At 40.6% G+C, this 17,775-nt stretch overlaps 1 non-coding gene across 1 annotated transcript; it reads right to left on the bottom strand.

Annotated features, from left to right (window-relative positions):
* Window positions 1–308: 308 nt before the first annotated feature.
* On the bottom strand, window positions 309–499 carry LOC142429944 (U2 spliceosomal RNA). Its single transcript, XR_012780453.1, has one exon. It is a non-coding gene; the product is annotated as a U2 spliceosomal RNA (small nuclear RNA).
* Window positions 500–17,775: the final 17,276 nt, after the last annotated feature.

Genomic DNA, 17,775 nt, shown 5'->3' on the forward strand with positions numbered 1-17,775 from the left:
TTCCCACAAATGAAACTCGGGCTCCCACTGTCATCCACAGCCTTCTGCAAACCAGATTCTCACAGTGTAGGCTCTGGTACTTTTCCCTTCTTCAGCTTTAGATTGTATGATTTACAATCCTTCAGTCACTGATGTGTGCTTCTTCCACTGTGGACTTAGGCGACATCTCACCGAGATGGCTGTTTGTTTGGAAATGAGCTTTTAATGCCCCAGATGCTATTTTATCAAATAGCCAGGCACCATCTAATTTCTTTTCTTTTTTTGCTCTATAGAACTTTAATTTTGGAAACCACATGAAAAGTCCCCCGAGGGGGTGCACCGTTCCTGGAAGTACTGCAATGCCAGGTTGATGCACCGAGTGGATGGAGCAAGCTCCTATTCCAACTCTCTGCTCCAAAAATCTATTTAATATATTGTCCTCGGATAGAGGCTGTATCAGATATTAAACTGATAAGAACAGATACTACACTTGATCTTAGCCAAAAGGCCGAGAAGTGATTCACCATCTAATTTCTTCACCACATATTACCGCAACACCTATATCTTCTGTGTTCCCTTCCTGAGCGGGAGTATTGAGTAGAGCCATGATATAAGAACCAATTGTTCTTAAATTGGAGGTAGGAGTTAGTGTGAGCCCCAAACAAAACCAATATTGTCTACATGGAACAACCATCATCTGCCAAAGGTCTGATCCACAGCTATATTCATAATGGAGAACAGGATGATTTTAAGCATAAGAACATTCATCAAGACCCGAACGTGGTCTGACTGATGGACCATAGTTGGTTTCAGTGAGCAGAGAGTGGGAGAAAACTATATCTGGAATTTTTCTATCAGAAAAGGAAGCAGAGGAAGTCATTGTAACTCTATCCCAGCTCTTTGGGTGATAAAAGGAAATATCTCTGGAGGGAAATTCCAAGCATTGGGTTCATGAACAGCAAGTCTAGATTTTTCTATGGCTGCATGTCTGTCTATTCCTTAGTCATAGCTCAGAGTGTCAAAATGTTCATCTATACACAACACAGCCTTATTCAGAGCATTGGTTTCCCTTGCCTTGCAAGGAAGATTTCCTTTCCCTTAACACTGAATCTGGAGGACAATTTTGTGACAAAAAATAAGTCTCATTTGAGTAAAACAAGTCTTGACAGCATTCAGTTAGTATGGAAAAATAATCCCTGAAAATTAATATAATGTAAGATAATAGTCTAAATTTTGTATGTCTTTGACTAGGGTATAAATGACCCTGGAAGAATGTTAATTTTCTCCATTTTATTCTATTCAGATCACAATTTTTCCTGTCAATATTTTCTTTGAACCCAGAAGAAGATGTGATGGTGAAAGAAAAGGAAATCAACTAAGGAATGAGACATAAGAGCCCGAAGTATGAGTAATTAATTTCCCAGTCATTGTGAATAACATAAATAATAATAACCATAAATGGGGAGATCCAAATGACAACTTATATACTTTTAATTGAATTCATGTAAATTCAGCCCTGGTGGTGTGGTACAGTAGATAAACAAGTAGGAGCTAACCCACAAGTCAGCAGTTCAAACCCACTTTCCCCTCGGAAGGGGGCAGATAGATGGCTGTCTGCTTCTATCAAGATTGACCATCTTGGAAAACTTGGGTATGCTTCTTTCTGTCTACAGGGCCATTGGGAATTGGAATCATCCTGGTGTCAATGGGAGTCAGGGATCAATGTAGAGATGAAGAATTTCCATGTTTTTTGGGAAAAAAGTAATATAATTAAACTCAAAAGATGATGAAATAGCTTGCGAAAAACAGAAGGGATTATCAGCATAAGAGTTTCTTACAAGGGAAATGAAATATAGAAATCATTATTTGTACCCTCTATGAAGTTGATAAAACCAACAATCCATCAAATGAAATTCTGTCTAGGGAGAAACTGTTGTTAGTGTAGATGAACCAAAAGAGAAAAATGCATACTTGGATTTAAGTATGAATTAGATCTTCTAATAGGACAAGAGTTGTGATTATTTTAATTAAAGTGTTTACTATAAACTATATCTTTTCCCTCCTGCAAAATGCTGCTTTGTGATGTGAAAGAGAATGTTCAATTATTTGGCTGGTGATAGAACTAGGCTTCTGGTTCTTGTATTAAGAAAATGAACAGTTACAAGATAATTTCCACAAAATAACATAAGGCCAATTATTTGGAATACAATTTCATATGTGCCTGAGGTAGAGAAGAATTCCTTCTAGAAGAACATTTTTAGGATGTGCTCCATGCAAGGCTGCTGAGAGTGTTACAGTGTGAACCTGAAGGCAACCTGATGGGGAACAGAAATACAAAGGGAATAGAAAACAGAAGCTTAGCCTTCGGTTGACAAATTGGGAATTATCACATTTATCTTATTGGAACCAATTTCCAGGTTAGATTTTTCATTTGTTAATAATCTCAACTGGATTTGTCAGATAAGCATTGGACTGCTAACCTCAAAGTCTATGGTTCAAACCCACTAGCTACTACCTGCTCCTTTAAAGATTTATATAGGGTAGTTGTGAGTCAGAATTGACTGGTCGGCAGGGGATCTGATTCTTTTGGTACAAGAATATATTCTAGAGATATTGTGGTAGACTCTGGGCATATAAGATAAAAACATACACCAATGCTTCCGCTACCTTATAGGGTTTCACCGGGTGTAATGAAGGATCAACTCCTATAAGCCCCCTGTTAGGAATCATTTGCAAAAAGAAACAGAAATAGGGAATTACTAGGATTTGCATCCTAGACAGATAAGCAGATTCAAAGTCTGTCTCGGCCTCTTTCTCTTACCGTACGACTTCTTGGTTCTGTTTCTCTCTCTTCCTGCGTTTACTCTTTAAAAGTTGGTCTGTGATTACTTCCTCAAAATTAGAGGCTCACTTTTTGAAACTACAACACATGTTGGTTCTAGTGCCTGCTGCTAACATAGTCTCTTTGGACCAAAGACCACATCAATAAGAAAGAGACGTTAATAGGCTCCGTTTAGGGTAGGTATCTATTCATGCATTCAACAAATGTGCACCAAGCACCTACTAGTGCTGGCAACTATATTCACTCTTTTGGGTAGACTTGACCCCTCAACCTTTTGGTTATCAGCCGGGTGTGTTAACCATCTGTAGTACCCAGGGAACAAAAAGGTCGCTGAAGGTCAAGTACAAGGAGCAAGAGGAACAGTGGTTGAAATGGATATCCAGAGATAGAACCAGGACACAATCATGTAGGCCTTGTTAATGACTTTGGCGATCCAAGAGGAATTTGAGGTGGAGAGACACCTTTATTGCTTTAAATTACCACTCTGATGGATGAGTAGAACAGGCTGTAAGGAGTAGAATGGAAGAAAGACACCAGTTAGGAAACCGTTGCCAGATTAGAGGTGAAAGACAAAGGTGAACTGTGGGCAAGTGCTCATAGTGGTAGTGGAAAGAAATGGTCAAGTTCAAGAGATCAGCTTGAGAGAGAAAACCAACAAGTCTTGTGAATGGAATGAATGGGTTAGTGTCAGAAGAACCAACAAATCTGTTTTGGAAAAAGTACAGCCAGAAAAATCTTTAAAAAAAACAACAACAGTTTTATTGGCACTTAATCCACATATCACACAATTCAGTAGTTCAATCACAAGAAGAGTTGTAAAATCATTGCCACACTCATTTTTGAACATTTTCTTCCCCACCCCCACCCCTGCCCCCATGATTAAATCACTCTTAAAATGAGTTGTGTAATCACCATCAGTTCTAGAGAGTGCTTCCTCCCTCCTCCCACATGCAGTGCTTGCTCTCCCAGCCACCTCACCCTCCCTGTCTCCCACCCCCGGCCCTACTTCCCCTATAAACCCTTGCAGTTCATATTTCTATGGCTCTAGCCTTTCTGTGCTTCAGAAACTGGAAAATCCAACAGAAACAGAAAAAAATTAAATGCTAAAGATACAACAATACTGAGATAAAAATACAAACATAAGTATATCATTGTCAATCATCCCCCTGGGGTATAAGGCAATTGCACTGGTAACATCATCATTTTTGCCAATGACACATCACTCTCGACACAGTAGGTGAGAGCCCATGCAAGTAAGTTCTTCCGTGAGCACAACACAGTAGTGCTCTGCACAGTTCTATCTCTTTTAGAAACAAGGATAACAAGGCTTCATCTTATGTAGTTTGGACATGTTATCTGAAGGAACCAGCCCCTGAAGGGGGCCATCTTGGTAAAGTTGCGGCTAAGAGAAAAAGAAGACTCCAAACAAGATGGATTGACAGTGGTAAAACAAAAGGGGAGGACCGCTCCAGATCAGGCAGTGTGGAATTGAATTCTACACAGGGTTGCTATGAGTCAGAACCAGCCAGGCGGCACCTGAGCACCACAACAGTGAGAGAAAGTAGGATACCCAGCTCCCTTCAGGGTTTTCTTCCTAAGCAATTGAGGGAATAGTCATGCCATTTACTGAGATATAGACTCTGAGGGAAGAAGAGGTATAGAGAAAAACGTAAAAATTCCGGTTTCTTTTTTCTGTATTTGAGGTGGCTATGAGATACACCTGTGGAGAGACTGCATGGGCAATTGGATATAAGAGTTGAACAAGAGATCTGTGCAGAAGATAATACATTTGGGAATTGGATGAGAGCACATAGAGAATGAATCTCTTTATAAAAATGATCTCCAAGTTTAAAACAAAAGCCCAAACCATTACTACTGAGGTATTTTTAAAGGGACTGTAATTAGTGGGTCCTACTTAACCCCTCAGCTTCCCTTCTTGCTGGTAACGTAATTTTGAGTTGGTGGATCAAGCTCTTCAGGTTTCAGTTTCTCCAGGTAACACGATAATAACACTTATGCCTGGGATGTACTGTTTAGATTAAATCAAATGTGAACATAGCAATTACCTAATAACCTATTCACCCCCTTCCCCAAGGTTCCCTAGAAAACTGCTAATTTTATAAAGAATGTCATAAAATAATTCAATAAACATAAAATTTTCTTAAGTTGCTCAGAGGCAGAATTCAAAATTTTAGAAAATTCGGGAAACCAGTGGCTTGAATAAACTTAAGATTTGTTAAAATACTTCTTTTGGTCCACTGTTAGCATCAACTTCCCAACTGGACTATGTTTAAAATTTCTTATCCCCGCAAAATATCAGTTAGATTGATGAGAATGAGTGCCAGTTCCGGAATTTCTCCTTTTGCCACTGCGCCCTATGACTGCGACAGCCAGACGCATGCTCAGATACAGCGTCCCATTGTTTACAAGATTAACACTTCCCTCTTGGTCCAGTAGAAGAGTCCAGTGGGTGGATCCAATGAAGTGGTCGCCCATGAGTTTCCAAAGAACACGTATTGCAACAATTTGGGAAACTCAGCACTCACTTCATTGGATTTCCCTAAAACAGTTAGAGCGGACCTACTCAGTTCTATTTTAAACTTTCCTGTGTATTACATTTTCTTTATTGCACAGTTACAGCACCAGAAATAGAAGAGAATTCCTGCATCTTGTCCAATACTTAGTGCTAAAGAAACCAACATGTAGTGGTTTCTTTATAACATTTAAATGCTTTGTTTCTCATTATTATTAGTTATTTCAGGAGGCTCACAGTGGGAGAGCAACAGGGTGCTCATTATTCTGTTCTTTTCCAAATTATTTTTACATTTTCCATGAAAAATCTAGCAAATAGGAACTGACCCATGGATGAACATCACCAATGCTATCCTTCTCCCCAAATCCTTCTCTAACGGTTCCTCTTTTTGCAGATAAAATGTCAATGTCAAGCTCTCTCAAAATGGAAAGGCAAGATCTTGTTGCATGATAAATGTTACTTCTGAACCCACTTTTGACCTGTGTAAATTATATTGTCGTTGCTGGGTGTCATCAAGCCAGTTCTGACTCATAGCAATCCCACATATGACAGAAAGAAAGAGCCCCCAACCAGCACCATCCTCACAAGCTTTGGTACGCTTGAGCCCTTTGTGGCAAACCACTACATAAATCTATCTGATTTAAGATCTTCCTTCTCTTCAATGGCCCTCCAGCTTACCCAGCATGATGCCCTCCACTGCCTTGTCTCTCCCAATAACATGGCCAAAGTACGTGAGGCAAAGTCTCGGCATTCTCTCTTGGAAAGAGCATTGCAGCTAGCATTCCTCCGAGACAGTTTAGTTTGTTCTTCTGGGAGTCCATGGTACTTTCGATATTCTTTACTAACACCATAATCTAAAAGCGTAAGTTCTTCTGTATAATCTCCACTTGCAATAATACTATGGGCACATTTGGTGTGAATCCCACTGGTTCTGAATTCTGGAAATTTTCTGTAAGTTGATTGTATGCTTACCAATCCTAGCCTGAGTAGACTTGCCAACTTAGATCCCCAACAAGACGTATAAATTCAGCACAAACCATTTAGCCTATTAGATTTATAATAATTAAATCAACGTGCAGTAGGGATTGCTTAAATTAGTATCATTTTAAAATTCATTGTATCTTATAAAATTTCACAAAATGCAATGTTAGGATATTAGCTTATATCATCTTCACCATTCAATGTGATGTGAAGTATTTCATTTTACTGATGAGAAAAAAAAATCAGCTGTTAAGGAGTTAAGCAATTTGCCCAAGATTGCACAAAATGTAGATGTCAATTACAATTAGACTCTTCCAGGTTGAAATCCCTCACTATCCTCCCTCCACTGAAGCCTTCCAATCCCTGGATCCTAAAGTTAGAAGAAAACAAAAGATATCATTCAACAAATCATCTCTCTACCTTTCCCCCCTCTCGTGCTTACTTTTACCTCATCAGGGTAAACACTTTCCATGAAGTCCTATTCAACACTAGTGACTTCATATTTATCAGGCAATATTGTGCATATCATTTTCAACAGCTGATTTTTCTAATGTAGATATCCAGATCTTTCTTCTGAGGCACCGCTGGGTAACAACAACTGCCAACCCTTTTCCTTAGCAGTTGACCATGTTAGCCATTTGTACCACCCAGGGGCACCAAATTCCTAGATTCCCCATTCTTAGATAATTAATTAGCCATGGATCCTCAACTCTAAAATTTGAAACCTAAAATTGACTCACAACTGGAGGAGTGTATTGCAGATACAGTTATGAGGCTTAGTGACAAAAGAAAAGATTCAAATATCTCATTCATTCTTTGGGAGAGTCATATCAATTCCTTCATACTCATTAGAATCCATCCTATTCGTCCCAAATCATAGCACCAACCTTCTTTTCTCAAATCCTTCAGCATTTGCAGCTGCCACCACTCACTTGGTATATAATTATGAATGGTCTTTTGCACCTCATGTGTTATTAACTTATATGATTATTATTATCAGCACATGACTATTTACTTTTCCATATATGAATCATCTACCAAGTAGACGCTAAATTTGTAGAAACCCCAACCACCAGTTATTAATGAGTTCATTCTGACTCATGGCATCCCTATGTACCAGGGGGTACCCCCCAAACAAAATAAAATGAAAACAATGGCTTCGATACTTGACATTTTTCCTGCTCAGCGAGCATTGAGCAACTTGCTCTGAGAAAGCGCACCCAGTTGCATCACCTGGGAAGGCTCTCGTTAATCACAGCGAATTCTTTTAATAAAAGCAGTTTCCCTCAAACCTCGTTTTTTTTTGTGATGGCTGATTTAATAGAACAGGGTGTGGCTGTGAAATTTTGTTCCTGCTTGGAAAAAATGCCACAGAAACTGTTGTGATGTTGAACACAGCTTACAAGGACAGCACCTATGGGAAAAACTCGTGTACAAGTGGTTTTCTCATTTCAAAAAATGAAATGAGGATTGATGACTAATGTCATTCTGGACGTCTATCAACTTTCCAAATAGATGAACATGTCGACAAAATCCATGCACTTGTGCTTGAAAACCGACGACAGACCATTGAGGAGAGGGGGACGTTTATCTGGACACTCTTGAAGCTCAGTTCAATGAATTTCAATGGAAGATTTGGGAATGAGAAGGGTCACTGGGAAATTTGTATCTTGTGTTCTGACTGACACAAAGAGTTTCCACCGGAAACAGACTGGAAACGTGCCTTGCTTTGAAAGAACAGCTCCGTCATCTCCTTGCCCCCAACAGCTCATCAAGTGAAATAAAATATCAAGATGATGCTCATTTGTGTTTTTGTTTATGTGAGGGGATAATGCATTTGGAGTTCATTCAACCAGGTCAGATTGTTAATCAAGCTTTCTATTTGGAGGTTCTGAAAATATTGGGTAACAGTGTGTGACAAATAAGGCCTAATTTGTGGCAGAAGGGGGACTGGTTTTGCCACAAGGACAATGCACCTGCTCACACAGCCACACAGTTTGGGTCAACAAAACAGAATGCCTTTCTTGCCCCACACACCTTACTAACCTGACCTTGCTCTCTGATATTTATTTTAATAAACAACAAAACATTTTATTAAGGGCTCTTACAGCGCTTGTAGCAATCCATATATCAATTGTATCAAGCACATTTGTACATGGATTGCCATCATAATTTTCTAGCTCCTCCCCCCTTTCATGGCTCCTTGGTAAATTATAAATTGTTATTATTTTCATATCTCACATGGACCACTGTCTTCCTTCCCCAATGGTTTCTGCTGTTTGTTCCTCCAGTGTAGGGGGGAAAAGGTTATGTGTGGATCATTGGGATCGGTTCCCCCTTCCTCTCCTCCTCTCTCATCCTTCTGCCTGCCCTCCTGGTATTGCTATTCCCATTTCTGTTCCTGGATTCTGTGTGTTGTGAGCTCTTATGTCTTATCTTTACCTGTGCACATGCTTCAGTCTAGTACTCAGTGAAAGGCAGGACTAGGGTCTTGATAGCGGGGGGTGAGGAAGCCTCAAGGAACCAGAGGAGTATTGGAGAATGAGGTGGAAGGGAGCGGTGAGCAAAAACTCCCATAGACAGGGAAAAACTAGGGAATTAAAATCAATAACAAGAGGATGTAGAGAACCTGGGGGTATTGGAGCAATAGCAATCTAGCTGAGTGGAATTACTAAGAGGCAGAAACAGAGGAAAGGAAAGGAAACAGAGGAATGATCTAAAAAGCAAAATATGGATAGAGGCATAAGCACAGGTGTGTACTTATGTTAATATTTTCATTCATAAAAGTAGAGGCATTGGTCCATGTATATATATTTATATGGCAAGGGACTTCAGCCTCTGCTCATCCCCTCCCTCAATGCAAGAACACTTTGTTCTAACAAACTGTCATCCTGTGATGCTCACCCTCCCAGCACAATCGCTGAAGACAAAATGAGTGCAGAAGCAAATGTGAAGAAAGCTGATGGTACCCGGCTATAAAAATATATAGTGTCTGGGGTCTTAAAAGCTTGAAGATAAACAAATGGTTATCTAGCAGAGAAACAACAAACCCACGTGGAAGAAGCACACCAGCCTGTCCAATCATGAAGTGTCACCAGGACCAGGCAACAGGCATCAGAAGACCCTAAACAAACAAACAAAGACCATATTGTTGAAAATGAGAGGAGTTGGAGTGGAGACCCAAAGTCCATCTGTAGACAACGGGACATCCCCTCACAGAAGGGTCACAGGGGAGGGATGAGTCAGTCAGGGTGCAGTAATATGCCATGATGCTTCTTTTTGTTTTCGTGAATGAAGAGGTACGTGAAAAGACAGTGATTCGATGACAGAGACTAGGCGAAGAAAATAACCAGGGAGGTGTTGTCAGCCACTTAAACAGATGAATCTGTTTGGAAACTGTTTCGAAGAATGGAATTGCAGACTGACAAATGTATTAAGTGTAATGGGGAATACTTTGAAGGTGACAGGCTGTTTTGGAAAAACATTTTTAAAAATTAAAATACATAGTTTTTTGGGGGGAAATCCTGTTTTTTTTTGGGGGGGGGCATCTCCTCATATGTTACAGTAGAAATGTGCTCCACAGGGTTTCCAATGGCTAGATTTGGGGAAGTACATCACTACACCTTTCTTCTAAGGCATTTCTGGGTGGACTAGGAACTCCAAATATTTGGTTAGTAGTTAAGCGTGTAAATCGTTTGCTCCATCCAGAGGAAGAAGGGCTACGGCAACAGCCTTCCTGTATCCCTGTTTGGTGGGTGTTGGACGGCATCAGCTACAGGAGAAAGATGCAGCTATCTGCCCTTAAATATGCACAGCCCTGGGAAGCCTCACCAGGGTCACTCAGAATCAGCATCACCTGATGACAGCAGGGTTGTAAGAAATCGTAATAAACCTCGGCGTGGTAGTGGCGGGGCTGATAACCACAAGGTCAGCAGTTTGAACCCACCTGTCACACTGCTGAAGGAAGATAAATCGGTCTGCTACAATCTGTCTGTTTTCAATCTTGGAAACTCTAGGGAGCCCGTTTTACCCTGCCCTGTAGGGTCCATATGAGTCAAACCAATTTTATGGAAGTGGATTTGGTTTAGTAGGAAAATGTATAAAATTAGAACTAGGGACAATATGTTGTGATAATTTTGATAATTACCTACTCACTCTCCACTTCTTTTTGGTTGACATAACCCTGATTTTTAAAAATCATTTTATTGGGGGCTTTTATAGCTCATAACCCTGATTTTACTAGGAGTTCTGTGATACAGAAGTGATGGAAAAGGACGGGTTCTGGTAAATGCTTTGGTCTCCTTTCAGATGAACAGAAAAGAGCATTTGCTGGCCCAGCCCCCACACTTTCTTCCTGCTCTGAATGGGGACTCCGGCCTGGAGCTCTGTGGGCATCATGTCATGAAGCAGCATGTAGTAAACTGAAAGCACAGCAGCCCCAAAATGGTAGAGCAGAAACATGGAAGTCTGTGTCTGTGGTGACATCTATAAGTCACTTCCCTCTGGAGGTCTTATTAATAAGATCATGAGAAAGAAATCTTTTTCAGACAATATATAGTAAGAGTTTCATATTACAGTTAAACCACTCACTTTTCTTTGAGCTTCTTTATAGACAAAACAACAACATAAAAGAGACACTTGATCAATTATTATTTGCCGTTGCCCTTAAGGAGCAAACTATATCAGTTCTCATGGGAAGCACTGTTTTGTCAGAGAACTAAGTTATTAAAGAACAACATCAGGGCACCATAGAAACTGAGTTTGGGGGAACTCTTCTACTACCACTCACTGCCAACAAGGAGATTCTGGCTCCTAGTTACACTATGGGGCACTTACATGGTGTCTGAGGCTCTGTTTACGGACTTGAACATTTCATCTGTTTCCTGAGGAGCAGCTGGTGTTGAACCGCTGGTCTTACAGGTCAGAGCTCAGACTGTAGCACACTGTACCACCATGCTCTTCAGTTTTGATGGAAAAGATATTCAAAGTTATATTCTTTTTTTAAAAAACAATTTATTAGGGGCTCATACAACTCTTATCACAGTCCATACATATACATACATCAATTGTATAAAGCACATCTGTACATTCTTTGCCCTAATCATTTTCTTTATTTTTCTCCTCTTCTCTTTTTTTTACATTTTATTAGGGGCTCATACAACTCTCATCACAATCCATACATATACATACATCAATTGTATAAAGCACATCCATACATTCCCTGCCCCAATCATTCTCAAAGCATTCGCTCTCCACTTAAGCCCTTTGCATCAGGTCCTCTTTTTTTCCCCTTCCCTCCCCTCTCCCCCCTCCCTCATGTGCCCTTGGTAATTTATACATTGTTATTTTGTCATATCTTGCCCTATCCGGAGTCTCCCTCCCCGCCCCCCCCCCTTCTCTGCCGTCCATCTCCCAGGGAGGCGGTCACATGTGGATCCTTGTAATCAGTTCCTCCTTTCCCACCCACTCACCCTCCACTCTCCCAGCATCGCCCCTCACACCAAAGTTCTATTCTATATGGTGGGTTTTCTTTTGTTCTCTCCCTTTGTTCCCCCCGCCCCCCAGCAACTCCTATCATAGCAAAAAGATGGGAACAATTTTAAAAAACCATCTGTGGAGGAATGGATAAAAAAACCCTGGTACATATATGCACTGGAATATTATGCATCCTTGAAAAGCAATAGCGAGCTGTCAAGCACCTCATGGCATGGACAAAATTGGAGGACCTTAGGCTCAGCAAAGTTAGTCAAATTCATAAAGACACATACTGCATCCCCACATAGTGGTTCCTTGTAGCACCTTTTAATATGTATTGAGAGCATAATAGCAAATCCTAATGCAGTAAAAACAAACACATAAGATGTACGACTGTGTGAGCTACATGGCTTTGTTGTTGTTGTTGTTGTTAGTCTTCGGGGTCCTCCAGACAACAGTAAGAGATGTTATTTCTTCATCTGGGGAATTCAGTCCATTTCAGTTTTCATACAATTCATGGAGGGTATGTATATTTTCCCCGGTTATATAATTTAAAGCTCCACAGTGCAAATAAATTATTGTACTGCATTCAGAAACTTGTCAAAATAGGCCTGTGGAGGAACCAAATTTTTAAGGGTCTGAATTTGTCTGCTTCACTAGTTTTATTTGACTTCATCAATCAGATAATTGCTTAAGTCTGTCTTCTTCCTAGTTAGATGAAGTCTAAAGAAGTTCATTTACTGTGGTCTTAGTCCATCAGACAAACCCAGCTGAATTAGGGAGAGAGGAAATACTGACTCAATCCATTTGAGCAGAGAGCAGCGTGGGCAGGGAGGGTCAACCTTGCACATCTTTTATTGCAAAATAATTCTAAATCTCTTGAGACTAGATGAGTGGGAGGGAATAGATGACCCTTCTGAAGTAGAAACGATCTAAGAGGACAGGAAAACAACCTTTCAGTACATAAAAACGAATGGAGAGCCTGCCTTCTACATAGATCATCATTTGATCATCTTGGTATTTGTGCCGCACTTGGGGAGTTGCTAAGGCTGAAGGCTCTGAAACCATTAACACAAAACTGGAACTAATCTTCGTCTTGGCATTTTGGATTGGGAACAAAATTGGCCCTGAGATCCACAAGTGACTCACTGAGGAAGTACTTGGGCCTGCTGCACAATATGAGGGCAATATTTTAACAACAGGCAAACATGTATTACATGGGGGTGGTGGGGATCATAAAGGAAAATAAATTAAGGAGTCAAGAAACCAGAGGCAGGCTCACAGCAACAAGCGGATACCATTACCTGGAAGCAAGGCACCAGCGCTTTGGAAAGAAAACATATGTGCTCGATTCATCAATTAAATCAAAATGAGACTTAAGAAATACCCACCCAGTTTGCCTTCATTTCCTTTTCTGCTTGTCGCATGCCAAGTAGTAGAATATAAAGCATTCTCATGGATATAAGAACACTGAACAAATTAAGTACTCTGTAAATAAAAGCCACCGTCATCATTAGGGATGAAGAGACCACCAGGATACTCAAATTATGATGTCGCCTCGCCAAATAGCTTGCCCAGAAGGAAGCTATGAAATCCTCGGAAAATCCAAGAAATTAACTCAATGCTTTTTCAGCATTTGGCCATGAACTGGGTCTGCTACCAGTGAGGATGCCTTTTAAAATAAGGGTGTTCGAATAGCGGTATCCTCAGAAGCAGAACACTTGTACATTGGTCCTCACTTTTCTCGAGAAATAAAAAGAACGTTGCATCATGGTCAATAGCCTTTCTAGCAGGATTATAGGATAAGTGGAGTGCTGCCCTTCACACTCCCAAATTCACGGTAGAGGTTGATAATCAATCGTGTCACTCTGTTCATTTCATCAGTAACCTCGGAATTCTTGTGAATGTATGATTTCCAGGACAAGACAAAAACTCACTGCCGTTGAGTTGATTCTGATACCTAGCGAGTCTAGAGGATGCAATAAAACCACCCTTTCAGTATCTGAAGCTTTTAAACTTTACAGGAAGACAGAGTCCCATCTTTCTCCTTCAAAGAAATCGGTCGCTGGCATTTCAATGGTTAACCCATGACGCCATGGGCTCTTGGAAGCTACCATTGAAGGGGCCGGGTTAGTGATGCAAACGCATCACTTGCTTCCAGGGGGAAATGGAAGTCATCTGCTCCTCTAGTATTGCAGCCCTAGAAACCCCATCCAGCGTTGTTGTGAGGTGTGATCTACTCAATGGCAGTGGGTTTGGGGGTGCAGTAGGATGCCAATCGAAAGGCCAACCCAAACGCAGCTTCTGAAGAAAGATGAAAGTCTGCTTGAGTAAAGATTACTCCGTTCTATAGGGTCCGCGTAAGTTAGAATGAACTTGATAGGAACAGGTAATTACTACCAACTCATCAGAGCAGGAGCCTAGTTGAAACCTCATTGTCAGAGTGGTTGCAGGCTGTTTCAAGGGCTGTTTCTGGTTTCCAGCCCACCTAATAGAAGGCGGGTCCCCCAGTCTGGAACATTTTTAAAGACTCAGATATCCCGGGGACACCATCTTAAGGAATAATGACGATGATAACAGCATCAATAGCAGTAAAAATTAAGGATAATGATATTATCTGTTCCAGAACCTTCATGAAGTGTTTCACCCACTGTGATGATCTTCATTTTACAGATGAGAACACTGAGACAGAGGAGTTAATACAGTGTCTAGAGTCAAAGAACTTGAACCCCCTTGTATTTGACTTAAGAGCCCACGCTGTTAACCGCAAACCATTAACAATATTCAAGGTATAATGAGGGACTTTAGAACCTGGATAATTGTTTTCATTCATCCATTCTGGGAAGTGAAGAAAGAATTCTCGCCACTGTTTCTTCAGGAAGTCAGGGGCTGCGGCTTCTTCCTGAGAAGACGACATTTGCAGGAAGTTTGCTATTCCCCCAGTGCTGAGAAAAATCCAGTCATCTCAGACTTCAAAGCATTTATTTAAACTAAGCAAAATTTACACCACTTATACTGAAAGATTTCTGCAGGAAATGAAGTTATCATCTCGATTTAACATGTACAGTCATTCTTACCCTACCCTGACCATCAGGCATGGCAATCACACAAAGGCTGAGCATCGACAGATCTCAATCAGGGGAAAACCATCTTCAAAGGCAGTGAAAAACTAAATTTTCTGGAGTTTCTCTTAGAAAACTAGCATACTGCTTTGGGTTTTGTTGTTGTTGTTTTTTAAGAAAGAAAGAAAACTAGAGTTTTATAAAAACAGTAGATAATATACTAGTATTGGTCACATCCCATATATGACTTGAGTTTCCTGAATCATTATAAACAGGGAACATGGCCAAGGGGAAAATACCCAACGTTTTAAAGCTTTCTGAGTACTCTTTGGGTGAATAAAGGCAAATTTTGTGGTGAGTAAAGGCAACATTAAGTCTTATTTGTGGTAAGGACAGCCAATTTCAAATTGGTGACATTTACTTTTATCACTAAAATCCAACATCTCTCAAATATCCTGCTTTTTGACAAACATCACTCAAAGTGTGATAACAAGATAGAACACAGATACCAGATCATTCTTGTATTATTGCACCTTGAAAGGACTGGGCAGATTCTTCTGTGAGGTGATAAGACTATTTTTGGCAACTTCTTCTGTTCTTGTTTGTGCTCTCCTCCTTCTTTTTTCTTCTTTTTTTGTCCCCAAAGCAAACAATCAAACCTAGGGCCATGAGATAGTTAGTTTATTGTGCCAGTCTGGCCGATAAACACATGTGGGATTAATTGAAGGGTGGAGAGATGAATGGCTCAGCAAGCCTCGCCTTTCTTGTCTCTCGCTCTTTGATCATTGGACCAGTGTGTGGCTGCCTTGCTTGTTCCGTGCCTCCATTTGCACGCTACACTACCTGTGGACTGTGTCGCTGTAATTTGAGATCCCTTTAAGACCACACAATTGGAATTTACATCTCTTGTGCTGGGGACTGACAGTTCGCGACTTGGCTGACAGTTGGTGACCTGCCTTGCTGTTTGCTGCCTGTGCCGGGATAGCCTAGTCCTCTCTACAGAGGACTACCTGGCGGCCCTCAAGACTTGAAGGACTGCCAGTGTCTTACAATTCTCTCAGGGGAGTGAGTTGCACTTACTCATTTTTACTGCTGTATAATTTAACTGTTCGTTTCTTGTATTATATATCAATCTATCTGTATATAACTTAATAGTTCATTTCTTGTGTTATATATCTATCTTTAAATACAAATATATATACATATATATATAATTATTAGCAATCTGGTTTTGTGTCTCTAGAGAACCCTGTCTAACACAGGTCATCCAGTAGACTCCTATTCCTCGAGGCCCTAGACACGTTTTCCAAGGCTATATTTATAGGAATAGACAGCTTCATCTTTCTCCCAAGGAGCAGTTGGTGGATTTGAATTACCTACTTAGAAGTTAGCAGAACAGTGCCTAGTCCACAGCACCAAGGCTCTTTTTCTTTGGCACGAGTGATTTATACGTTCAACTATTAACTAAAATATTGGAAGAACAGCCTGGTGTTCTACTTCCCAAAAATCAGCCACTGAAAATCCTGTGCAGCACAGTTCTACTCTGACGCACATGGGGTGCCATCCAGTGAAGTTGACTGGCAAGTTTTTATTTTGTCCTTCTTTTGTTCATCTCTACACCACACCTCTATACATCCATAGGCTTTTGTGGTTTTTGCTGTTCTCCCTTTGTCTTTCCTTTAATACGCCCAAGAATACTTGTTTTTCCTAAATTCCTTTTCTTCTGACTTATTAAATTTACAAAGGGTGAAACTGAAATAGGGTGGGCGGGTCCTAATCCGAAATGAAAGTACAACTAGTCAGAATATTCATCCAGAATTAATCATCGTGACATGTTAGCAGTATGTCAAACTGGTGTCAGAATGAGCTAAAGATAAAGGAAAGGACTCTCAGTCTCGGTTTAAGAATTAGGTGATTTACTCAGATAGCCTCCTCGGTTTAGGAATAAGGCAGGCTGCTCTCGTTTACAAACAAACTGAGTTCTCAGAGCTATACCTTTTCAATTCCGTCATAAATCCAAATGAGAAAAAAAGGTTATTATTGTTATGGATGCAACTGTGTCCCTTAAAAGACATGCTGAAGCCCTAATACCCGTGACCTTGGCTTGTTTGGAAATATGTTACCAAATACGATGGGTTCAAGTCAACCTGAGAGTGTCCTCAATTAAAGAGGCAGAGACACAAAGGAAGACCTAGGATACAGTGGACTTAGGCAGCAGCTTCGAGTCAAGAGACACTTGGAGCTATGAGAACATATCTTTTCCCCTAGAGTCTTTGGTGGGAGTCTGGCCACATCAAAACCTTGAATTTGGATTTCCAGTCTTGGTAACTGTGAGACTGTAGATTTCTGTTATTTACCACGCAGTTTGTGTTAGTGGTTATGGCAGTCCTAGAAAATCAACACACCTACCCAAGAAGATTCTGACCTCTTCCTCCCAGACCTCTCAGTCCTACACCTCCAACTGGAAAGGAGGCCCTCAACCAACAAACCAGCAGAAAGGTCTCACCAACCCCCACCAACCCCAAGTGGAAAGATGGCATCTGCGATGAAGTGTGGAAAGTAGCAGTCTCATCATTCAGGGGACATCTGTGGCTCTAGTGGCAGTCCAGCCATTGAAAGGAACATTTACAAATCCCTGCTGACGTCAATAGCTGGAAAAGTGCTTCCTCTGGTTTAAAAGCACCTGTCCGTTGTATAAAACAATAACACTTAAAGTAATCGAGGTGATCTAAATGTATAATAATAGCCAGGCAGCTTTTCATTTCTACTTCTGCTTCACCAATAGCTAAGTGCAAGCTGACCCAAGTGGTTTTGCTCAGGTAAGTTAGTATTGAGCATATTTGCTTTTGCTCGTCCTCTCTCTCCTTTTGTGTATAAATCCTTTTATTGGTATATACTTCACA

Source organism: Tenrec ecaudatus, chromosome 16 (assembly GCF_050624435.1).
Source record: "Tenrec ecaudatus isolate mTenEca1 chromosome 16, mTenEca1.hap1, whole genome shotgun sequence".
NCBI classification, from domain to species: Eukaryota; Metazoa; Chordata; class Mammalia; order Afrosoricida; family Tenrecidae; genus Tenrec; species Tenrec ecaudatus.